The 24267-nt window shown below is 36.1% G+C and overlaps 1 protein-coding gene across 1 annotated transcript in view; it reads right to left on the bottom strand.

The window, feature by feature from the left end:
• The window catches only part of FBXO11 (F-box protein 11), a 99416-nt gene extending 79064 nt beyond the window's left edge, over positions 1-20352 (bottom strand). Inside the window, exon 1 of the mRNA XM_019655861.1 lies at positions 20334-20352. The gene's annotated coding sequence lies outside the window, so the exon portion shown is untranslated. The remainder of the gene's footprint in view (positions 1-20333) is intronic.
• Positions 20353-24267: the final 3915 nt, after the last annotated feature.

Raw genomic sequence — 24267 nt, 5'->3', positions numbered from 1 at the left:
AAAAAATTAATGTTTCCCCTTCCTTTCCCCTACCTGATTTATCAAGTGTTATCTTTAGGGACTCCTTTGAAGTGTTAAATATATTTATACTTCTTTTATTTGATTTGTGATCTTTACATATATTTTTTTAATTGGTGTATTTTTTATTTATTTATTTATTTATTTTAAAAGGGCGGTCACTGGCCCAGGTGGGAACCCAACTGGCAGCCCTGCTGCTCAGAGCTTGCGTTCCCAAGCCAACTCTTAACCAACTGAGCCAGTCGGCCAGCCCCGATCTTTACATATTTTTGACTACCAGTAATTACAATGAGGTAATCTATAAACTTCCTTCTCTCAAATTTTATTAGGTTTTATCACTTCCATATCATCAGGGTATACATCATGATCTCCACATTTGTTTTAGTCTACACACACACACACCCACACACACACTTACTACCAATCCTTTCCTCATATGCCTCTTAGTTGGCTCAAGTTTATACTTTAGTAGTTTCCTTGAGAAGGGCTCATATAAACAATATCCTGAGTTCTGCCTGTATCTTTTATACTTGAAAAACAGTATGACTGGATATGTAATCTTCAGCTCCCACTTTACTTCCTTATCTTGTAAATACTGCTCTACTGTCTTCTGGTATTGAATGTTGTGGAGAAATCAAAGGCCAGCCTGGTATCAGCCCCTTATAAAGGACTTCATACAGGGGACGAGGAGGGTGGTTGGCTGATTAAAGGAATTCTCTTTATGACCATTCTGGTCAGTTTTCCCCGGCACAGGTGCCCTTTCAATATTTACATTTCAGTTCTGTTAGATTTTAATTGTATGTGTAACAATTTTTTCTGTTGCACTGTTTGGTTTTCTACTATAGGGGTTTCAATTAAAAAAAAAAGATTTTATTGGGGAATTGAGGGAGGGGAACAGCGTTGGGGAATCGGGCAAGGGAAACAGACAAATTGCTGTCGTTTTGTTCTTCAGTCTAGTTGTGGAGGGCGTCGCTTCACGGGCCCATGTTGGTATTATTATTGCGCTCTTCCTGGATGAGGTAGATCAGTGACCGGCCACTGGACAGCAGCTCACACTGGCTGCCAGCTGCTCACAGTAGCTTATGGCAGCCCCACCGCAGCCTACGCCGTTGCCGGCGACTCACAGCTGCCCAACTCCAGGTAGAGCTGGTGTTCACCATCTTAGCTGTAGAGGGCACAGCATCACTGGCCCTAATGTGGGATCCGAACCGGGGCCCTGCTGCTCACAGCTGGCGTCCCAAGCCAACTCCTAACCAACGCACCACTCAGCCAGCCGACCCCTGCATCAAATTTTTATAAGTGATGAACTCTTAGTTTTTGTGTATATCCTTTGGGTCTTATTCTTTCTGATAACTGATAGTTTAAATGGGTATAGAATTTAAAGTGAACAGTTATATTCCTATATTTTGAAGAAAAAGCATCCCATTATCTTCTGGAAATTATTGTTCTGGTCAATACACTGTTAGTATCACAGATATTTTAGTGTAGGCACTCTAGCTTTTTATCACTTTAATGAACTTTTTTATGTTGTGCAATTTCATCATTGAGCATTTAGAAGTAGATTTTTTTTGGAATTTATCCTGCCAAGCAATTAATTGTAGTAATGTACAATTTCAATATGGAAACGTAGGTTTTCCTTCAGTTCTGAAGATAACTTAATCATTGTCTCATTAAGTATTATTTTTGTACTACTCTCATCTGCCCTACTAAAGTTTGTTTTAGACATATGTTCGACTCTCTCAAACTATCCTCCATATTTATTTTTATATTTTTCACTTCTCTCTTGCTACATTCTGGGTGAACTCCTCAATATTATGCTCCAAATCACCAATTCTTTTATTGACGGTGTTTAGCCTAGTACATCTCATTTACTGATTTCAGTTAAATGATTTCTAGTGTTCTCTTTTTATATCCATTTGTTAATTGACATCTACTTAATTTTGGCTTTCTTTTATGGCTATAATTCCTTCCTTTATCTCCTTGAGGATCTTAAATACACTTAGTTATTTTAAGATTGTTCTTCAGACTAAGGATTCATTTGAATGAGAATATCAATTATCTCCCTACTCCCACACAAAAGGAAACATACTATAAACACTGTACTATGATTTCCTTTTTTCCCCACTAAGCAACAAATCTTGGAGCTATTTCTGTATAAGTTCACGAGAGCATTTTCTTTTACTTTTCGTTTTAATGAAGGTGTTGACCTTTTTCTTTTTTTATTTAAAGGTTAGCTTTTTTGTGTTCTTGAATTTTTGTCTACTGGCTCATCATAAGTCAAAGTTGTGTGTGTGTGTGGGGGGGGCGGGGGACAGACTGCTGGGTATGTTTATGTGCTTACCTCACTCTAACAGTTTTCGTTTGTTACTATCTCTCACAGAAGCCTCCCATCCCAGAATGAGGCTTATAATTGCTGTAGATGGCTCTTCCTGGAGATCCAGTCAATAAGTCATGGGTAGGTTGACCCAGATCTTATCCAGGAGGCTTTCACTGCTTCCTTCCACCATGTGAACATGAAATTTATATAAGCCATATCCCTAAGGAGTGATCATACAACGCTTTTTAGCTCCTTCCTGACTCAGCCCCCTAGTTTCTTGAGTAGTAAACAAACAGATTCTGTACCTCCTTTCCCCAATCTGTCCACCAGTATAAGATATTGTAGTTTTGGTGTCTATCCTGAAGAAAATGAACTCTTAAGGCATTTGCTTGCTTTTAAATCAGATTTGGGTACATTACCTAGTCCCTACTTAACACACTGCATTTATTCTTTTAAGTCCAAAAATGTTTATCTTTGTTTTAAGAGTAAATACATTTTTATTCTTGGAGATAGTACCCAATTGCCTTCCGCAGGGCTTATCTCAGTTGCATTCTCAACAACAATGTATGAGACAGCCTTTACCTACACATGAGTATGTTATCCAACTTGATTTGAATTTCTCTTACTATGATTGAGGTTAGCAACTTCTCATATGCTTACACAGCCAGCTGCATTTAATTCTTTGTGAATTATCTATTCATATCTTTGCCCACGTTTTAATGGGTTGCAGGGTCTTTTTTTAGAGTTTCCAGGATATCATTTGTGACATGAATTGTAGATAAGTTTCGCTAGTACTTAAATATGTATTTTGATTTTACTGATGATGGTTTCTGACATTGAGTGCTTTTTAAAAACTGTGGTAAAATGCATAAAACCTACCATCTTAATTTTTAAGCATTGAGTACTGTAGTATTAACTATAAGCATACTGTTGTGCAACAGAGCTCTAGAACTTCATCTTACAAAATTGAAACTCAATACCCACTGAACAACAACTTGCCCTTTCCCTCTCCCTAGTTCCTGGCAACCACCATTCTTTTTGACTACTTTAGGTATTTCATATTAGAATTACACAGTATTTGTCTTTTTGTGACTGGCTTATTTCATCTAGCATAATGTCCTCAAGGTTCCATCCATGTTGTACATATGGCAGGACTTCCTTTTGTTTTTAAAGGCTGAACAGTAAGTATTCCATTATCTATATCTATATATATCACATTTTCTTTACCTAGAGATTGCTTTTTTAATGTAGTAAAATATATCCATTAATTTATGAATTCTGGAGTCAGTCTAAAAAGGTCTTCGCCATACCAAAATTATATTTAAAAACCTTCTTTAATGTTTTATTCTATTACTTTCATGGCTTCATTTTTCACTGATCCATTTGGTGTATATGAGGTCTGAAAGTTAAGTTCAAGAACTTGTTGCAATGATGTTGCTACCCTTTTTTGATATCAGAAGGATTATTCATTATGAATTTGTACCAACTGTATCAACAGTTAACCAAGTTTACTATTTGGAAGTGCTGAAAGGCTTCATGACAAAGTTGGATGAAAATGACCTGAACTTCTCGCGAACAATTCATGGCTCTTGCATCACAATGCATCAGCTCACATGGCACTGTCTGTGAAGGAGTTTTTAGCCAGTAAACAAATACTGTATTGGAACACCCCCCCTATTCAACCTGATCTGGCCTATAGTGACTTCTTTACTTGAAGATAAAGGAAATACCGAAAGGAAGACATTTTTACGGCATTCAGGACATCATGGGTAATATGACGACAGCTCTGATGGCCATTTCAAAAAGAGTTCCAAAATTGCTTTGAAGGGTGGACTAGGCGCTAGTATTGGTGTATAGCTTCCCAAGGGGAATACTTCGAAAGTGACTGTAGTGATATTCAGCAATGAAGTATGTAGCACTTCTTGAATGAGTTTGTGAACTTAACTGTCAGACCTCATATGTGAAATACAGGTCCAACTTCTTTCATATGGCTATCCAGTTGTCCTCAGAATTAACCAAACAGTGATCTTTTCTCCAGTGATCTGAGATGCTGCCTTTAGTATATTCTTATATGCATTTGAAACTACTCCTGGACTTTCTATTCTGTTCCACTGATCCATGTGAGCTTGTTGGCTGATACTATACTGTTTTATCTTTTTATCTTAATATTTGGAAAGGCTAGTTCTCTTTATTTTTCAGTTTTCCTGACGATTCTTGCTTATTTTTCCTTATTAACTTTGCAATTAGCATGTCTAGTTATAAAACTTTACAAATCATCTCAGTGAGAACTGTTACAACAGATTCTTCATATCCAGAAAATGTGGTATGTGTTACAATTAAATATTTCCCTACTGACATTTCCATTTTCCCTCATATTTTCTGTCATTTCTGCTTAACCTAGGTTGCTCCTATGTTAGTTGCTATGTAGATACTCAAAGCTGTTAAACTTTCATCGTACCCTTTAAGAAATGAATGCCCTTTTAACCTATTGCTTTTAGTGTGAACTCCACCTTGTACATTAAGATCATGACACCCAAAATTCTGTTCACTTGGCCCATTTTTAAATTGTTAACATTTCACAATCTTTTTGTTGTAGGTGTATACTTTGCATAAGCCACAAAATTGGTTTTGTCTTGAGTTTAGTCTGAAGATCTTTTTCTCTTAAAGGTGAGTTAAGCCAATTTATATTTTTTTATATGAAAGATATATTTGGTCTTAGTACTGTTATGTTTTGTTATGTGTGTGACTGTGAGTATTCTTCCACTATATGAGGTTTTCTTTTTGATAGGTGTGTGGTTCTTTTAATATTTACTAAGGTTTATCATTTTGTTCTAGTGGCTACCCTTATAACTTAGCAGAATTCCTCTAGATTTCTGTTTAGATGCCTATTAGTTCCTTAATAAGAACAATGTAAAAATTAATGTTTACAGGCCAGCCGAGTGGTGCGTTGGTTAAGAGCTGGCTTGGGACGCCAGCTCTGAGCAGAAGGACCCCAGTTCGGATCCCACGTTAGGGCCAGTGACGCTGCGCCCTCTACAGCTAAGATGGTGAACAACAGCTCGACTTGGAGCTGGGCTGCCGTGAGTCGCTGGCGACGGCGTAGGCTGCAGTGAGCTGCCAAGAGCCACCTTGAGCGGCCCTACAGTGGACGGCAACCAATCTGCCTCACCTGGGAAGAGCGCAATAATACCAACATGGGCCAGTGAAACGACGTCCTCCACAACTAGATTGAAAAACAAAAGGACAGCAACTTGTCTGTCCCCCTCCCCCGAGTTCCCCAATAAAATCTTTTTTAAAAAAAAAATTAATGTTTCCCCTTCCTTTCCCCTACCTGATTTATCAAGTGTTATCTTTAGGGACTCCTTTGAAGTGTTAAATATATTTATACTTCTTTTATTTGATTTGTGATCTTTACATATATTTTTTTAATTGGTGTATTTTTTATTTATTTATTTATTTATTTTAAAAGGGCGGTCACTGGCCCAGGTGGGAACCCAACTGGCAGCCCTGCTGCTCAGAGCTTGCGTTCCCAAGCCAACTCTTAACCAACTGAGCCAGTCGGCCAGCCCCGATCTTTACATATTTTTGACTACCAGTAATTACAATGAGGTAATCTATAAACTTCCTTCTCTCAAATTTTATTAGGTTTTATCACTTCCATATCATCAGGGTATACATCATGATCTCCACATTTGTTTTAGTCTACACACACACACACCCACACACACACTTACTACCAATCCTTTCCTCATATGCCTCTTAGTTGGCTCAAGTTTATACTTTAGTAGTTTCCTTGAGAAGGGCTCATATAAACAATATCCTGAGTTCTGCCTGTATCTTTTATACTTGAAAAACAGTATGACTGGATATGTAATCTTCAGCTCCCACTTTACTTCCTTATCTTGTAAATACTGCTCTACTGTCTTCTGGTATTGAATGTTGTGGAGAAATCAAAGGCCAGCCTGGTATCAGCCCCTTATAAAGGACTTCATACAGGGGACGAGGAGGGTGGTTGGCTGATTAAAGGAATTCTCTTTATGACCATTCTGGTCAGTTTTCCCCGGCACAGGTGCCCTTTCAATATTTACATTTCAGTTCTGTTAGATTTTAATTGTATGTGTAACAATTTTTTCTGTTGCACTGTTTGGTTTTCTACTATAGGGGTTTCAATTAAAAAAAAAAGATTTTATTGGGGAATTGAGGGAGGGGAACAGCGTTGGGGAATCGGGCAAGGGAAACAGACAAATTGCTGTCGTTTTGTTCTTCAGTCTAGTTGTGGAGGGCGTCGCTTCACGGGCCCATGTTGGTATTATTATTGCGCTCTTCCTGGATGAGGTAGATCAGTGACCGGCCACTGGACAGCAGCTCACACTGGCTGCCAGCTGCTCACAGTAGCTTATGGCAGCCCCACCGCAGCCTACGCCGTTGCCGGCGACTCACAGCTGCCCAACTCCAGGTAGAGCTGGTGTTCACCATCTTAGCTGTAGAGGGCACAGCATCACTGGCCCTAATGTGGGATCCGAACCGGGGCCCTGCTGCTCACAGCTGGCGTCCCAAGCCAACTCTTAACCAACGTGCCACTCAGCCAGCCTGGGGTTTCAATTTGAAGTGTGTTGGATCTACTGCCTTTTTAAATCATTTTTCAAAACTTAAAAATAACACCTCTATTTCTATTTTATCAATTTTTCTTATTTTTATCCCTATATTCCTATTGTGCTTTCCTCAGGTTTAGTCTGCTCCTTTCAATTTCATCTTCATTTGCAAGTTTTTACCTTTCAATTTCTAAGTTCTCTCATCTCATATTTCATCTTCTCCTGTTGCCTTGTGATCTCTTCCCTGAGTTCCTGCATTTCTGCTTTGTGTTCTTCTCTGGTAGAAGAACTTTTTAAAGTTTTTCCCAACTCTAAATAAATATAATGGTGAAATGTTGGGTCACAATTTTCATCTGCTCTGTAGTGACATTTTTTTAATGAATGTCCTTTAGAAGTTTTGCTGTCATGTCTGTTTCTTTTGTATTTTTCATCGTAAGTTAGATTTTCCTGAACCAGCTATTTACTGGTGGAGAGTGAAGAAAGGACAGGTTTCACAGTCCAAAGGCTTTCTCCTCCTTTGATGCTATATAGAGAATACAAAGAAAAGCTGGTTCCTGTACATATGGCTCTGTGTGCATGTAGCTCTACCTTTTCAAACCAGGTATTTCTGTCACCAGCCATGCCATTACGAACAAGAGATTTAGCTTTTGAACTTCAAGGTGAACCACTCACCTTCAGTAAGTATATTTAAGCTCACAGCTTCTGCCCGTTCTCAGATGCTTCGGATAGCCCTTAAATAGAATTTGGAGTCTACATATTATGTCTTTCAGTTCACTGAAAACAAAAGTTGAGGCATTTTTCTTATCCTTGTTTTCCTCCTTACTTTTCCTTTTTATGTCCTCTAGAGAGGAAAGATACAGATTTATGCAGCTACAGTCATGCCAGAAGTCTGATTATTAATCGTGTTTGCATGTTTAATTTATCATTGTTGTCTTTGGAAAAGTGGGGAACCTCAATGCTGTAACTCATAGCACCCATCCTGATGATTTCTCTGCACAGGGTAATGAATAACCTGTGACAAGAGGTTAACTTGCTTGTCAACCAATAGAGAAATGATAACTCAAGTACATAAAATATATTACGTGGCCACTGAGAACCATTTTCAAAGAATACACACATATACGCACACGTATTTATAGTGGGAAAACAATGTTAAACATGAGAGAATACAAAATTATACATATAATTCCAATTAAAATATATGTAATTTTACATGTTTCTATATATTTACAGCAAGTGAAAAAAAGTATGTTTTCTCTAGTTTGGTTGTTGCTAATTTTCAAATTATTTTTATGCTTTTCTGAATCTTCAAAATTTTCTTGGGAAATATATAATTGATTATTCATTATTCCTGCCTCCCAAAAGCAGGTAACTGCAGTGTAATTAGCTATCATTTTCAGGTAATAAATACTTCCTAAAAATATGTATTTTTAAAAACTTATACTTGGGGGATGATTGCTATAGAATACAGTAACAAACTTTATTTAAGGTATGTTAATCAGAAAGACATGGATTCTAACCCTAAAATTGCCATTTACTAGCTCTTGTGAGTTAGCTCTTGTGAGTTATTTAAATTCCCTAAACTTGTTTCCTCATATGTAAAAATGGGCATATTACCTACATGATAGGAGCTTTTGTAAGAATAAAATGAGCATTTAGTGTTTACTTAGAACAGAGTGATCAATAGATGATGGCTATTAATATTACAACTGCTAAGTAATAATTATAATAATTATTATTACAAAAATTCCTTGCATTGCTTTCCCATAGATATCTAGATAGCTTAATTGGTACTTAGGTTCTTTCAAAATATTTTCTTGTTATGCTTAACATAAATTATACATCATTTCTATTGTGTATTACAAGTCCATACACAGATAATAAATGCCTATTAATAAGGAAAATACATTCTGGTGAGTTTTCAGAAACATCAGTGCCAAAAAGTATTATAAACAAAACATTGGGGACATAGAACAAGATAAAATGATCTTACTATATAAAATATTATCAAATATTTACTGATAAACCTTGACACATTAAGCATAAATGGACCAACAACTCTAAATGACACGAAGCACCTGAGGTTGGGATATGGATAGGTACCAAGAAGGTATGGAGGCACAAAAGGAAGTGACTAAATACTGAAATGAAACAACCACTGAGTTCAAAATTTTACACCAATGTCCAAAAAATTTGGAGTAGCAGTGTATATGGTTCATTCAAGAACAGTAACGTAGAGAAGTCTGTCAACAGAAGAATCATATAAAAGAAAAAGAGGTAGTCTAAAGAATTTAGATTATTCCACAGGTGGTAGAATAAAACCTTGAAGACAGAAGAGTGCCTAGATCTCACTTTAATTTCCTTTTGGAAAAGAAACACCAACATAAAGTGAACTGAGAGATGAACAGAGTATGATGACAGAGTAAAAATTCTGTCCTAGTAACTCTTCCAATGGCCTTGGTCTGGCCCATTTCCTCTTACTAAGAATATCCTTCCCGACCCCACCCCCTTTCCTCTAACTGTGACATACTCATTCTTCAAGATCTAGTTTAAGTATCTCCTTTCTCTGGGAAGTCTTTCCAAACCATTTCAATCAGTTCTCAGACTAGTTTTTCACGTATCTATTTTACTCTTATTTCACATATCCATTCATTAACATTTAATCTCATACATTAATGGTGGGATTATTTAATGTTGGCAGCATTTATTAAACTAAAATGCAAATATCCCTTTGATTCATAACTCACTTTTATGAAACTACTGAAATTGTGACATAAACATTTGTACAAAGATGTTCACTGCAGTCCTGTAATAGCAAAAAATAAGAACGTAAATATTAATCATAGAGGTACATTTAATATAAATGTATATATATGTATATATATAACAGACTATATTCTGCAACTGTAAAAAAGGATGAGGTAACTTTATATTTACTGATATAGAAAATTTCCCAGGATATATTTAAGTAAAAAAACTTAATCTACGGGCCAGCTAAGTGGCTCAGTTGGTTAAGAGTTGGCTTAAGAGCACACGCTCTAAGCAACAGGGCCACCAGTTCTATTCCCACATGGGCCAGTGACGCTGCGCCCGAGCTGAGCTGTCACTGAGCTGCCAATCGGTGGTAGGATAACTCAGCTGGTGTAACAACAACATTGCCTGTTTGATGGTGGGCTATGCCCACCTGCAACTAAAACTGAATTTGGCACCTTGAGCTGAGGAGCTGCTGCCCAGATGGCCCAGTGGATACAGTGTGCGCTCTTAACAAGGCTGCTGGTTCGACTCCCGCATGGGATGGTGGCTATGCCCACCCGCAACTAAGACTGAACACAGCACCTTGAGCTTAGAGGCCACGAGCTGCTGACAGGAAGCAAGATGGCGACTGGCGCCCTCCACAACGAAGACTGAAGAACAACAACTTGGCTGGTCCCCTTCCCCAATTCCCCAACACTGTTCCCCTCCCCCGATTCCCCAATAAAATATTAAAAATAACTTAATTTACAAATTACTATATACAGTGTAGTTTCTTTTAAATGAAAAACAGTATGTGTATTTATATATACATGCAATAAAAAATTCAAAAGTAAACACACACACAGAGTTAAGAGTTGTATCTGGGTAGTATAAGGACAGGCAAAGAGGAAAAGAACTGAATTTTCCTTTCAATTGTATATACTTACCTATTCTTAATTCACTTATCATTTAAAAACTTCTAAAGTGCCAGGTATGCATGATCTTTACCACTCACTTGGCACTTACACACATTAAATATCTTTTGGGAGAATATTTTATATTCCTGTTTACCCCCACTGAACCATAAACATCTTGAAGGCAAGTTCTTATTTTCCATAGGAACAACCATAACATATTAGAACTATATGTTTACAGATGTACATATACATATAAAAGTATTTCTAAAAAGGAATGAACAGGTTCATGTCTAATTCATGATAGTGGTAACTTCTGAGAAAGGTGAAAGTAAGGAGGGTTTTAAGATGAAAGGTACTTTTTAAAAGTAAGGTTTAGCTCAATAAGTAATGTTTTGTCGCTAAATTTTTTTTCTCACAAACTCATATATGATATTAATCATTTGTGTGTTAGATATGGTGCAAATTCTTTTCTTTCAGTCGTTGTTTGCCTTAACTTTATTAGCACCTTTCATTGCACAGAACTTTCAATTTATTTTATGTAGTCAATTTCTTGATCTTGAATGATTTTTGGATTTTGGGGACCTTGGTTAGGAAAAAGTACTTTCTTCTAATTCTTTTATTTAAAAAACAAACTGTTGTACTCGTACTTGGAGATCATTATGTTAAGTAAAATTAGCCAGTTACAGAAAGACAAATACCATATGATTCTACTTACATGAGGTATCTAAAATAGTCAAACTTATAGAAGTAGTGAGTAGAATGGTGGTTGCCAGAGCCTGAGGGCAGGGGAGGGAAAATGGGGAGTTGCTGTTCATTGGGTATCAAGTTTCAGTTATATACGATGAATGAGTTCTTGAGATCTGAAGTACAACATCTCAACTACAGTTACCAAATACTGTATTGTACACTTAGAAATTTGTTAAAAGAGTAGATCTTATGTTAAATATTCTTACTACAATAAAAAAAAATTTTTTAAATGTTGAACTCTTTAATCACCTGGAATGTATTTTTTGGTACCGAACTAAGTAGGAAACTGAATGTTCTTGCAAATGAATAACGAATACTTTCAGTATTATTTCTTGAATAGTAAATTATTTCCTCATTGCTCTGAAATACCACCATTATAATAAATGAACTCTAGAATTCAAAGTGGAAAAAAACTTTGCTTTAACTCTTCAAAAGCCTTAACCAGTTTTTAAGCATCTGAAATCAGTTATACTGGGAATCATCACATGAACCTATCATCAACATGATTCACCTTAACACTGAATACTATTAACTGCCTTATTTTCAACCTGTCACAGCTAGAAGAAAATAAAAAAATTAAGTCGATCAACAAGAAACTATAATTTGACTTACAGATTCTCTTCAAGTTACTGAATAAGACAAGTATTCTTTAAAAATTAATTTTTTAGTTCAACTAAGGAATTACAGAAACCTTTACCAGATCAATAGGTTCAACAAATCACTAAACTGAAAAATGAACAGAATAAAATTCTGAAACAAGAACAGATAACTGACTAGGAGTCAGGAGACCTGGGTTCTAAACCAACCTTCCTTAAACAGGTGAATAAACCAAACTCAAGAATTGGGACTATAGTTCTTTCTATTTCCAACATTCTATAGTTTCTAATTACCATCCCTAGGCAAATTAAAATGTCTAACACTAATAGCTGCCACCAAAAAAGGAAAAAAATATAATTTTCCTTAGTGACCTGTTTTAGAGTTTACCTGATATTCTTTAAACAGCCTAAATCACCAAGCTAATAATTTAAATTGTCTTCTCTAGCTATCTTCTGAGCATAATGAAAAATAACTAAGTAACACTTTTAAGAATTACTTTCAACCATGCCAAAGGTTGTGATCCTTTAGTTTGTATTTCTTTAGAATAACACTTAAATTTTCCTGATAACATATTTTCCCAACTATTTCAACATTTTACAAGTCTTATTGCTACGATACAGTATCATGTGTTTACATGGGCACACACACTTTAAGGATGATTCATTCAACTACAGTCCATATAGCTTGCTGCTATACTTAATTATGGCTCGACATTTCTAGGAGACTATCCATTTTTTTATTAGTTCTATAAAGTTTAAAGCACATTTGCTTTTTTTTTTTTTTTAACAGACTACTCAAAGTAATTTGATTTTCATTCTTGGTTTTTCTGGCACTTAATCTCATACCATTTTTTTTTATTATGAGGTTAATATGCTTAGTAACTTAAATTAGTAATTATATGAACAAATCTGGGTCCAGAGAAGGAAGCTGAAGGGAAACAGAAACAACTATTTACTAAATGTCTATTTGGCAAATGGTTAGTACTACTTTTATAAGTTGTAGCCTCCATATAACACAACTTTAAAAAATTTCCACCAGTTATCACCACATGGTATAATTGCTTCATAAAAGAATAAAAGCTTTATTTAAATCTGGCTATGTTGCTCTTGTTCCCTCTTCAACCACCAAAGTCACTGGTTTCGGAAAAATACTTTAAATACATTTGTAATCAGCTCTTCATAAACTATGCTGATTACTATCTAGAATCTACACTTAATGACTGATTTGCCCTAAACTGTATCAGTAGTACCTATTTTAAAAACAAAAAACCCAAACAGTTCACTTCTTTCACTTAAGATTTTTAGTTTATTTTCTAATAAGAAAATGCTTGTTTTCGCTTGGTTTAGGTTTATAAAGATTCTGTAAGATGATTAGAAGACTAGTTGAGTGTGAAATGAGTTAATTGCAAATCTAATAACTAAATTTAAGCTTTAAAAGCTCATATAGTTTGAAAATTGTTGCCAGGTTCTTATTTATTCCCAAACATATTAGGTCCCACAATCCAAAATGTCTTAGAATAATACAGTATCTTAGAAAGGGAGGCGTGTGTTTTCCTTACTGATAATGATGAAACAATTTCCCTTAGCAATCTGTTTCAACTTAATAAATTGACAGTCATTAATTTCTTTAGACTTAACTTCAGTTTTATGAACAGAAAAATATCCTCACATAAAATTATCAAATAAACTTGAGACCATACCAACCTGTTGTGAACAAATAAATTTCACTTTTATAAATATCCAATTGTTTGCACACTAAATTTCCATCTTCCATAATTCAGCCAGGCATGTAATTAAAATACTATTTGTATGTATTTACTACCATAATCTATAATCAAACTTATTCTGGAAAGAATCACTAGCTCATAGTTCAAATATCAATGTTTTTCCCCTGATTTCTGACTTTCTGATCATCAGTTATCTTCCTTTCTATAAATGATAGTGCCAATTATCCTAAAGTTACTGTGAATATAAAAACTAAAAATGTCAATAAATTAATAAGCACTTAAATACACTTAATAGCATTGAAAATGGAAAGTTTTAAGCTTTTATTCAAATTTTAAATGACCTACGTAGGGACTATATCATCAAACCAAGTAATAATAAACTTGTTCACATCACGGTCAGACTATTAAATTATTTTAAAAAAATACAAACTTCCCTCCTTCCAGATAGCATTTGAAAAACAAAGAAATGTAGAAATGGTAACAAAAATCAGATCGCCTCTGCCATCAAGATACTACTTTTAACATTTCACCAAAATTTTTTAGACACTTAACAAAATCAAGACCGCATAGTCCCAGTTTCATTGTGTGTGTGTGTGTGTGTGTGTGTGTGTGTGGGAGAGAGAGAGAGAGAGAGAGAGAGAGAGAGAGAGAGAGAGAGAGAGAGAGATATTAGTGCATGTCTATGATCGGTATGTGACATTTTTCTAACCCTCTGAAAATCACAGTTGAATTTACAGATCCTGTGCAAACTCACTACATCCAGATTTCCAAGCTCCGTTTTTCAGCTTTAAAGATTTCTGCTAAGAGGTTCTCAAATCAAATGACTAAGAAATAGAGGACAGATTCCCTGTGAGATGTAGCAATAAAGATACTAATAATCAGAAAAATCCATAAAGGCACCCTGGGAGTTACAGCTAGTTGGTATGTGGGATTACAGATGCTATGAAGAAACCTTAAAGTGTTGTTTTAGCTCTGCAACTGAAGAGTTTAGATTCTAGCAACATAATATCTAATTTAAATCTATCTTCCTACCTTCAGAGCAAAACAATGAATATAATCAAGAAGGACAATACTATGAAAATAAGATGAATGACCCCAACTCTGCAGGTAATTTTCTTCACTAGGCATATGTTTCTTTATCACTTACATAAATGTTCTATAATCTAGCTTAATTTTTAGACTGCAACAACTTTCTAAGTATGGCACAAAAGTAATTCAATAAATGATTAAAGAGTAGAACAGGGCCGGCCAAGTGGCTCAGTTAGTTAAGAGCTTGCACAAGAGTGCGAGCTCTGAGCAACAGGGTCGCCGGTTCAATTCCCACATGGGCCAGTGAGCTGCACCTGAGCTGAGCTGCCGCTGAGCTGCTAACAGGTGGCAGGATGGCTCAGCTGATGAGAGCATGTGTTCCTAACAACAAGGTTGCCTGTTTGAGATGATGGGCTATGCCCACCACAACTAAAGACTGAACTCGGCACCCTGAGCTGAGCTGCCACCCGGGTGGCTAAGTGGATAGGGCATGTGCTCTTAACAACGAGGCTGCTGGTTCAACTCCCGCATGGGATGGTGGCTACGCCCACCTGCAACTAATTGAACACAGCACCCTGAGCTGAGTGGTGCAATTGGACTTGGAGCTGAGGTTGCTGTGCCCTCCACAACTAAGACTGAAGGACAACAACTTGACTGTTCCCCTTCCCCAATTCCCCAACACTTCCTCTCCCCCAATTCCCCAATAAAAAAATCTTAAAAAAAAAAAAGAGTAGAACATATACCAGACAACAGGGGGTTACAACAAACCTTCATCTTAATAGCATTTCATAGAAAACTCTAACAGACTCTGGTTTTGCAAACAGTCTAAGAATAAGGTTACAAATGAAAATCTAGATACATACATACATATCCATCCTTAAATATATATATCAGAAGACAAGGAAAATATCAACACTCTTAATTGCAATTCATCTTGACCTTAAATATTATTCCATAAAGGTAAAAACTATGTCTATATAGTAATACCTAACAAATTCAGACCTCACTGATTTATGCTGTTAACTCAAATGATACAGAAAGTTTTAGACTAAGCATCTCAGAAGTCACTTAATTCAAAATCCCCTAATTTAGAAATGAGATTAAGATACCACTCTATAAAAAAGAAAAAAACCCTGCCACTTTGAAAAAGCTCAGGCCCCTCATGTCCAAATTTAACAGTGACATTTACTGAATATGGCCACGTGTAAAAAAAGAAAAAGAAAAAGAAAGAAAGAAAAAGAAAATGGAAAGGAAGGTGGTGGTTTCACTGCTTGTTATAGACAAGAAAAAACAATACTGGACTGGTAAGTGCTGAAAAAGTAGACATATAATAATGAAATCTTAACTCTTTTGGTATGTAAGGCTAGCAAAGCAAGTAGTTCCTTAAGAACAGAGCCCCATCTATCATTCTCAGGGGGTACTTGTATCATAGGGGTACAAGTTTATAAGCCACTAGCACTTGAGGAAGAACTTATGATGTTGGTAGAGGCACTCTTACACCTTATTCCTATACATCAGAAACTGATAGATCTGGTCAAGGACTAGAAAAACAATTTTGAGAGCAAAATGTGCCCCAATTTTTCTGTGCAAGTTTTATAATTTTAAAATATATTGAACAGAACATGATAAAGGACAATCAAGGTATGCAGAAAAAGAGAAATGAACCAACCACATAATAGCAAAATATTTTCACAGGAGTTAAAAGAATAAGCTTAAAAGTAGTAAAAATAGGGTTTCGAACTGAAATGAAGAAACAAAAATAGTTATGGCAGTAGCAAAAAGAAACAGATTTTGGAATAAAGGCTCAGAATCACATATTAAAGTCCATAGTATTTTTTTTTTTAATTCCTAAATATACAATAGATTTTCCCCTTCCTCAAAATAACCCAACCTATGATCTTTGGGGAAAATTGTATTAAGTTGATAGGTAAACTTCCTGACTAACACTGGATTGTTAAAGGATGCAAGAGCTGACATACCAAAAGACTTAAGAAAAACACTAATATTTGAAATAAAATCAACTGTTTTTAGCAACATAATTATGAGAGGCCATATTTTTATCTTTCTTAAAGCTGTTTCATTTTCCATTTCTTGAAAAGTAAATGAAAGTTTTGCCTTTGGGAAAAGATAAGCAATGATATATTGTATATTGAGGTATAAAATTTACAGGGAATGTGTACATCAAAAGATATATGTGAAATGCTCACAGCAGCACTATTCCTGACATCCAAATACAAAAACAACAGCTATTTCTGTCAACTGTAGAACAAATAAATTGTAGCATATACATACAATGTAATGTTACACAGCAGCAAGAATGAACAAACTATTGCTACAAGCAACAACTGGATGAAACTAACACAAATATTAAGTGAAAGAAGTCAGACCATAGGAATACATATACCCAGTGGTTAGAAACACAGAATTGGGGGAAGTGACTGGGAAGGCATGTGGGGTGGGGGGGTTACTTCTGGGTTGCTGGTAGTGTTTTATTTCTTGATCTAGGTATTATTGGTTACACAGATGTGTTCACCTTGTGAAAAGTCATTAGGTTGTGTACACCAATGATTGGTGCACTTGTATACTTTCATTAAAACCTTAGCTAAAGAAGGACTAATAAAAGTTATTGTCACAATTTAAATAACTATACATATAGTATATACACACATATAGACATACTTACATAGACTGTTTCTAATTCAAATGACCACTACTAATTTAAGTGACCCACACATACTGACACTCCTACCTGCTAATTCTTTCTCTTCTCTCCATTCCAATTTTCAGCCCACAATTAAGTCTTTTGAAAAAAACAAAAGTAAAATTTTAAGAAGATTTTTAGGTTCAGAAGTAGATTAGGAAAAACAATAAATGTGCAAGGTCAGTGATTCTTAAGAATCTTCTACTCTCCTCCTCCTTTGACATGCTCATTTTGCCTCTGAGAAAGCCCTCCTATATAAAAAGTCTTTGTCCAAATCACTTATTTCTCCTATCTCTTTTGCTGGGCCTAAAATACCAAAACTTGACTAATCAGTTCCTCAAAAAAATGCAAAGCATTTTAAAGGATAATTAAATCAGTCATTTACACACAACCATTTGTTAAATTTTACTCACTTTTAATTTTCCTTAAAGACTGGTTTTTTTTCTTCTTTAAGGTATGGTCAATTATGCGGGAAGACACAGTTACTAGTGATAGTACATATTGTATACCAACCCTGTCCATTTCAAAATATAACAGGTGAACAGAAAAAATTATTATTCTGTGTCCTCTTCCCCCCTCCCTTCCTCCACAGTGTTAAAAGAGTCTCACCAAGCCACCCGTCCTTTTATATACTGTGTTATATACTATGGATAAAAGATTCAAAATCATACTTGAATGTAAAAAAGAATTCTCGTGTCTAAACACCCAAGTACTTGGTAAACCAGCAAAGGCTAAATTGATTTATGTCAGTTATCAATACACTAAAAAAACCAACGCCACAGGTTGAACATATAGAGTAGCCAATTAATTTCACACTTAAGAAAAACTGTCAACATAGACTTTTACACAACCCAACTCAAACATCTGGCAAATGAGTGCTGTGGTACACTAGAGGAAAATAGTGAAACTAAGATTATTACTGTTAACAGAAAAACAATTTTAAAGTAAAGGTTGTTACTCTATTTCTATCACTCAAATAATTTCTAAGCTTTGAGAAAACAGAAAAGTAGGCTCTTTTCACAAAATAGATGAATGACACCTCTTCTCTCATGAGATGTGAAAGTATTCCTTAATGTTTTTTAAGGCTTAACCACCAGCTGAGAGAATAGCATTTAATAATTTTTTTCTCCTTTTTTGAACAGTCACACAATTTTCCATTTTAGAAGGGCAGAATATTTGGCAATTGGAGTTTTAGAAATTGGGAAAGTAAGCAACTAACATACAAAACTTAACATTTGCTTTAACATCCTATTTTATTTCAGGTGTTTTAAAATTAAAAAACAACGCATTCATTTTCAAAGTAAAGTAAATATTTTCAATATTTGCTTCAAATAAAATAAATATGTAAAGGAAGTTAGTTTCATTTCCCTATTTTCTAAGGAATAAGTTTAAGCACATTTCTTGCATTACACAAAAATCCCAACCTATGCATTTAAGGACACCTAGGCTAGCTATGGTAACAAAAGAATTAATCCACAATCCTGTCAAAATTACTGAAGTCTAATTTATCTCACATTTTTTTCCTTCCTGAAATAGTCCAGTCTATAACCATGAGCTAAAATGACCTAACACCCTTTATTCATAACTTATGAGTAATTCAAGGGAAATCAACCCTTCTTTGTACAATGAGTGCTTAGTGATCTCATCAGCAAGCTGGAAAAACATGCTGGCCAATCAGTGCAATCTCTTCTGGAGACAAATCTACATGAAAGGTAAAATTATGATCAGAAGGTTAACTTAGAAAATGTGAAACCAGATGATTTAACAATCAATAGTCTGCTGTTTATCAGTCTCCAACAGAATAGATGGAATCGCACAGGGGACAGATGTGCTGCACAGGCGAGGTTATACCCTCCACTGAAAGTGATGGAGACATTCTGCCTAATGTTATTTTGGTATCTCCCCTTGTTTATGGATAAACTAGGTGATACAAATCAATTTTGAATTCTTCTCTACTATGCGTATTCATTGATGTGTAATGTCCATCTTACAGAATTGTGAAGAGGGTTAAATGAGACAGTTTATAAGAAAGTGTCTGGCACAGATTCTAGTACATAAGCAGAAAGTCAGTGTTTATTATTATTCCAAATATCTGTTTCTTCTGTTTCCTTTTTCTTTCTTCGAAGGATATTTCAGTTCATTAGATACAAGATTAGTGATTTAAATTACAAACCAGTCTCTCTGAGGTTACACCAAGTCTTCTAGATTGCATTTTGGGGTATGCCAGAAACTAATGACTCTCACATTTTATCTCTTGGGTTTAGTTTTATACACAGCCGACTTCATTCCTTACCATCATTTTTAATATTTAAAAGAGCTGCCATTTACTGAGCATCTACTATATGCTGGGTACTTTACTATCTCTTATCCTTACAATTATTCCATAAAGCAAGTATTATCATCCCCATTTTAAAGATAATGCAGTAAGGCTCCAAGAGGTGATCCCTTGCCCCATGTCAAACAGCTCATTACTGGTGTAGCAGGAATGGAACTCAGGTCTAGCTAGTTCTAACTCATACTACCCAGTTGTTTCATTCCTTATATTTTGCTTCTTTATAATTTTATTTTCAGAGGTTAACAACTGCAATTTGGGGGCACCTTGCTAGCAATCTCACGTATTAACCAGAGTTCTCTCGAAGACTAGAATGCAATTAAAAGGGTGTTTCAAAATTAAGTAGTGAAATGGAAGGTCTAAAACAGAATAACCAGTGGTACAAGATAGGCACAACATAAGATTAACTTAGTTAGGAATAAATAGGGGACAATAATAAGAGAACTAAAGTTGAAATAACTCATTATAGATTTTTTTTGGTTCTCTCTTTTTATCAATTATTTTCAAAGTTAAAACAAATAGGAAAAAAAAAAACAAAAAAGAAAATACTAGCCTTGAATTCTACCAAATCTAAGTACGGGCTCTCACCAACAGGTCAAGATCTAATGGTGATTCTTGCCTTACCTGGTAGGTCTCCAAGCTGCTTGGCCTTTCCTTCGGTTTGCCAGTATTTTCAGTAAAGAAAGAGAAAAGCAGTACAGGGACAACCCTTAGGCCTAATCAGCAGAACTTTAACATCAGCATTGTCACTATCCCATGTCTATTCCTCAAATAATTTCTAAGTGTTGAGAAAATAGACTCTCTTTACACACACACACACACACACACACACACACACACACACACACACACANAGGGGAGATTCTAAGGAGCAGGTCAGGAAACAAATGCATAGGCCTAGAAAGAGGAAGGAAGGAAGGAAGGAAGGGAGGGAGGGAGGGAGGGAGGGAGGAAGGAAGGAAGGAAGGAAGGAAGGAAGGAAGGAAGGAAGGAAGGGAGGAAGGAAGAAAAAGAGAGAAAAAGGACAGCAGTTGGAGGTTTATCTATGTTACAATAGTGAATAGAATTAGATGTATTTGAATAGCAGACTACAATTTAAAAACTCACTTGGGCCTTCTTGAAAGCAGTAGAAATGACAAGTAGAACTGGAGCAGACAAAGAAATGGAAGAAAGTAATACACAAAGTAACACAAGTTATTCAAGGACTGCAGAATCTGAAAGCTAAAGGAAGTTGGGTTTTAGGGGAGGAGCACACATCAGGGGACATATTAGACCCCTCTGTGATCCTGAGCTTATGGCGTTTGGAAACATCAATAGATATTTCAGATGCAGGAATCTGTTGAGAGTAATAATCCAGCTAAGATACACTTCAGGCAAGGGGATCTTGGAAGCAAGGTTGATAGACCTAAGGAGTTTTAGAGCAGGAAAAAGTTTTGAGATCCTGCTGGAGATGGACAAATACCCAGAAAAGTTCGGCTGCAAAGCCATAAGTGTGGACTGCAGAGTTGCTTTTTTTTTAAAGATTTTATTGGGGAATTGGGGAGGAGAACAGTGTTGGGGAATTGGGGAAGAGGAACAGCCAAGTTGTTGTCCTTCAGTCTTAGTTGTGGAGGGTGCAGCTAGCTCAGCTCCAAGTCCATTTGCCATCTGGCCGCCCTTCAGCAGCTCGCAGCCTCTCAGCTCAAGGTGTCATGTTCAATCTTAGTTGTGGGGGTGCGCAGCCCACCATCCCATGCGGGAGTAGAACCAGCAACCTTGTTGTTAGGAGCATGTGCTCTCACCAGCTGAGCCATCCTGCAGCCTGTTTGCGGCTCAGTGGCAGCTCAGCTTGGACGCAGCTCACTGGCCCATATAGTAATCGAACCGGTGACCCTGTTGCTCAGAGCTCACACTCTTGAGTGAGCTCTTAACCAACTGAGCCACTCGGCTGGCCCTCTGAGCTCGCACTCTTAACCACTCGGCTGGCCCCAGAGTTGCTTATTATAAATGTGGAGTACTGTGTTCACACATGAAAAAGGGTGCTATGTCACTTAATGGAGGAGACCAGGCTCATTTAACACTGGGCTTGGCTTACAGGCCAGAAACACCAGACTCAAAAGGGAAATGGAAATAGAAGTGTTCAAAACATAGGAAGGATACCAACAGAAAGAAGGAAATTGGGGTGTGATCTAGACATTGGAGATACTACCACTGTAAACCTCCTAATTTCTCTTTAAACCTAGTAGGGCCCTACACTCATTCTTGAATTAATCTCTGGCAAAAGTGACGGGATCCCTCTTACACCAATCAGACTTGCCTCCATAGCTTCAGATGTGGTCAGCTGGGTGGAAAAAAATGTGGGCCCCTAGAGAAAATTAGTTTTTTGGGGGGAGAAGGAGGAAGATATTGTGTAGGAAGTTAACTATGTCCTTATTAAAAGCAACTATGTCCTGTCACAGTTAACCTCTTGATGGGAAATTTATCCCAACTAAATTTAAATTCACATGTAGTAGTTGGAAAACATCTTCTAATAGGCATCCTGGCAAGGCAGAAACAATAAACGATGTTCTCTCTTTATCTTTTGTTCCCTGTGCATTATTCCTCTTCCCCAGATAATAAATCTACTATGATCTCTGATGGGCAACAGCAACAAGGGTCTATATACTAGGTTTGAGGAACATCATTTTGGTTGTAAAGTGCTGTTACTGCAGGAGTCACATTTGCTTCTACATTTATGGTACACGAGAGATTTGGGTGGGTTGCTTCAATTTTGAAGGTACCGAAGGTGCTGTAACCATTATAATGGAAGAAGACTCAAGGTTTAGTGGCTGCAAAAAGAACCCAAACACCAAGGCATTTGAGGGAGAATCTTCTGACAGGGACTGAAAAGGTCAGGAAATTAGGGAGAAGAGTAATTGGACTTCAAGGTCTTTGGAGTTCAATTTACAGTAGAAAGAGAAATTCATTGAACTTCTCTGGTAATTTAATAATGGGAAGGGCTTCATATTGTTCCATTTTCAGCCATTCTTTGTTGTTTTATTTGGACTTTTAAGGGTAAGCACCGTGGGGCCAGCCGAGTGGTGCGATAGTTAAGAACTGTCTTGGGATGCCAGAGGGCCCTGGTTCGGATCCCACATATGCGGGCCAGTGACACTGCCCTCTACAGCTAAGATGCTGAACAACAGCTCAACCTGGAGCTGGGCNACACACACACACAGCTGGATAGCATCTTTCCACTCATGGGATGTAAATATTTTGAAGGCTCAGTCACCAGGTGGGACAGTAGTACGCTACAGCATTTAGTTCCTAAACAGGAAAAATCATGTTCTTTATCAAGAACTCTTCTATCTAGAAAGGTTACAGAAGTTTCTTATTCTATAAGTAGTAGGGAGAACCTGAAGGTAAAAATATCATGGGCTAGAACAATCCCACAGAAAGTATAATTAGCATGCATGACTAGAACACTAAGGAGTTTCCTGGCTACTGCATATTATAAATATGTAGCTCTATCATAAATATTTTATGTAATACAACACGTAGTGAATTATTTTTAAAAATTCAGTTAAAAAAGCCCCTTTAATTCTACAGACATAGATATTTTTATCCTACAAACACAGGATTAAAGAGACTGATTAAGTTTTTTACTCTCTACAAATACTTCAGACTAGAAATTAATAGCAAAATCCATTAATATGTTGTAGTCATTAAATTCTTGAACTATAAAATGATCAGTTAAAATTTCAGTCCTTCAAAACAATCTTATGACTATTCCAATAATTAGAACAAAAATTATACCCATTTTCCAAAACTTCCATATCAAGATTATTTTCAGAAGTCAAATTTCATCTTTTATTAAAACATAACAAATGAGAAACTAATAGTGATTGATTCCAGGTAGGAGAATTTGGTAGCTGAGGGCAGGTGTAGAAAAGGGACTTTTGAATTCTAAATCATATGCATTTATTACTGATTCAAAGTAATTGATTTTAAAAACTAAAAGTCCTCAGAATACACAGCACTTCTGCAAACTTGTAAGCTTTCTTCATACTTCTAGGGAAAAACTACCAAATAAGTATCAAAATAAATTCAGCAGAACAAGTTGCAAAAGCTAAAATCCTTTTTAGTATTTAACATATATATATATTATATATATATGTATATAATATATATATTATATATATAAAATCCATTCCGACACTACTTTCGGTTTCATTGAATCTGGAATATATTATCAAAGTGTCCCTATGTGAAACACAAATTATTTTCCACTAGCTTAAAGTGGTATGTGAAATCCTAAACTCAGGAATTTAAATGAAAAGACTAATGATTAGTGGAGTGTAAGTGTAAGAAATTCTCCCCCATGAAAGGCTTTGAAAAGTCCTCATAAGATTTCACTCTACAAGGCTGTTCCATTCTTCTTCAAACACTGGCCATTACTTGCGTGCACATTTAAGGATATGCAAAGGAAGTTTTTAGACCAATTAACCTGTGGGCAAAGAAGCAACTAATTCTGACAGAATTTTTGCTTGAAAAAAAAAAAACTATCTTGTAATTATTTTATTACCACTAAAAAGCCGAA

The sequence above is a fragment of the Hipposideros armiger genome, unplaced genomic scaffold (assembly GCF_001890085.2).
Source record: "Hipposideros armiger isolate ML-2016 unplaced genomic scaffold, ASM189008v1 scaffold_248, whole genome shotgun sequence".
NCBI classification, from domain to species: Eukaryota; Metazoa; Chordata; class Mammalia; order Chiroptera; family Hipposideridae; genus Hipposideros; species Hipposideros armiger.
The sequence above is the reverse complement of the archived record's forward strand: the minus strand, read 5'-3'. Positions and strand labels throughout refer to the sequence as shown.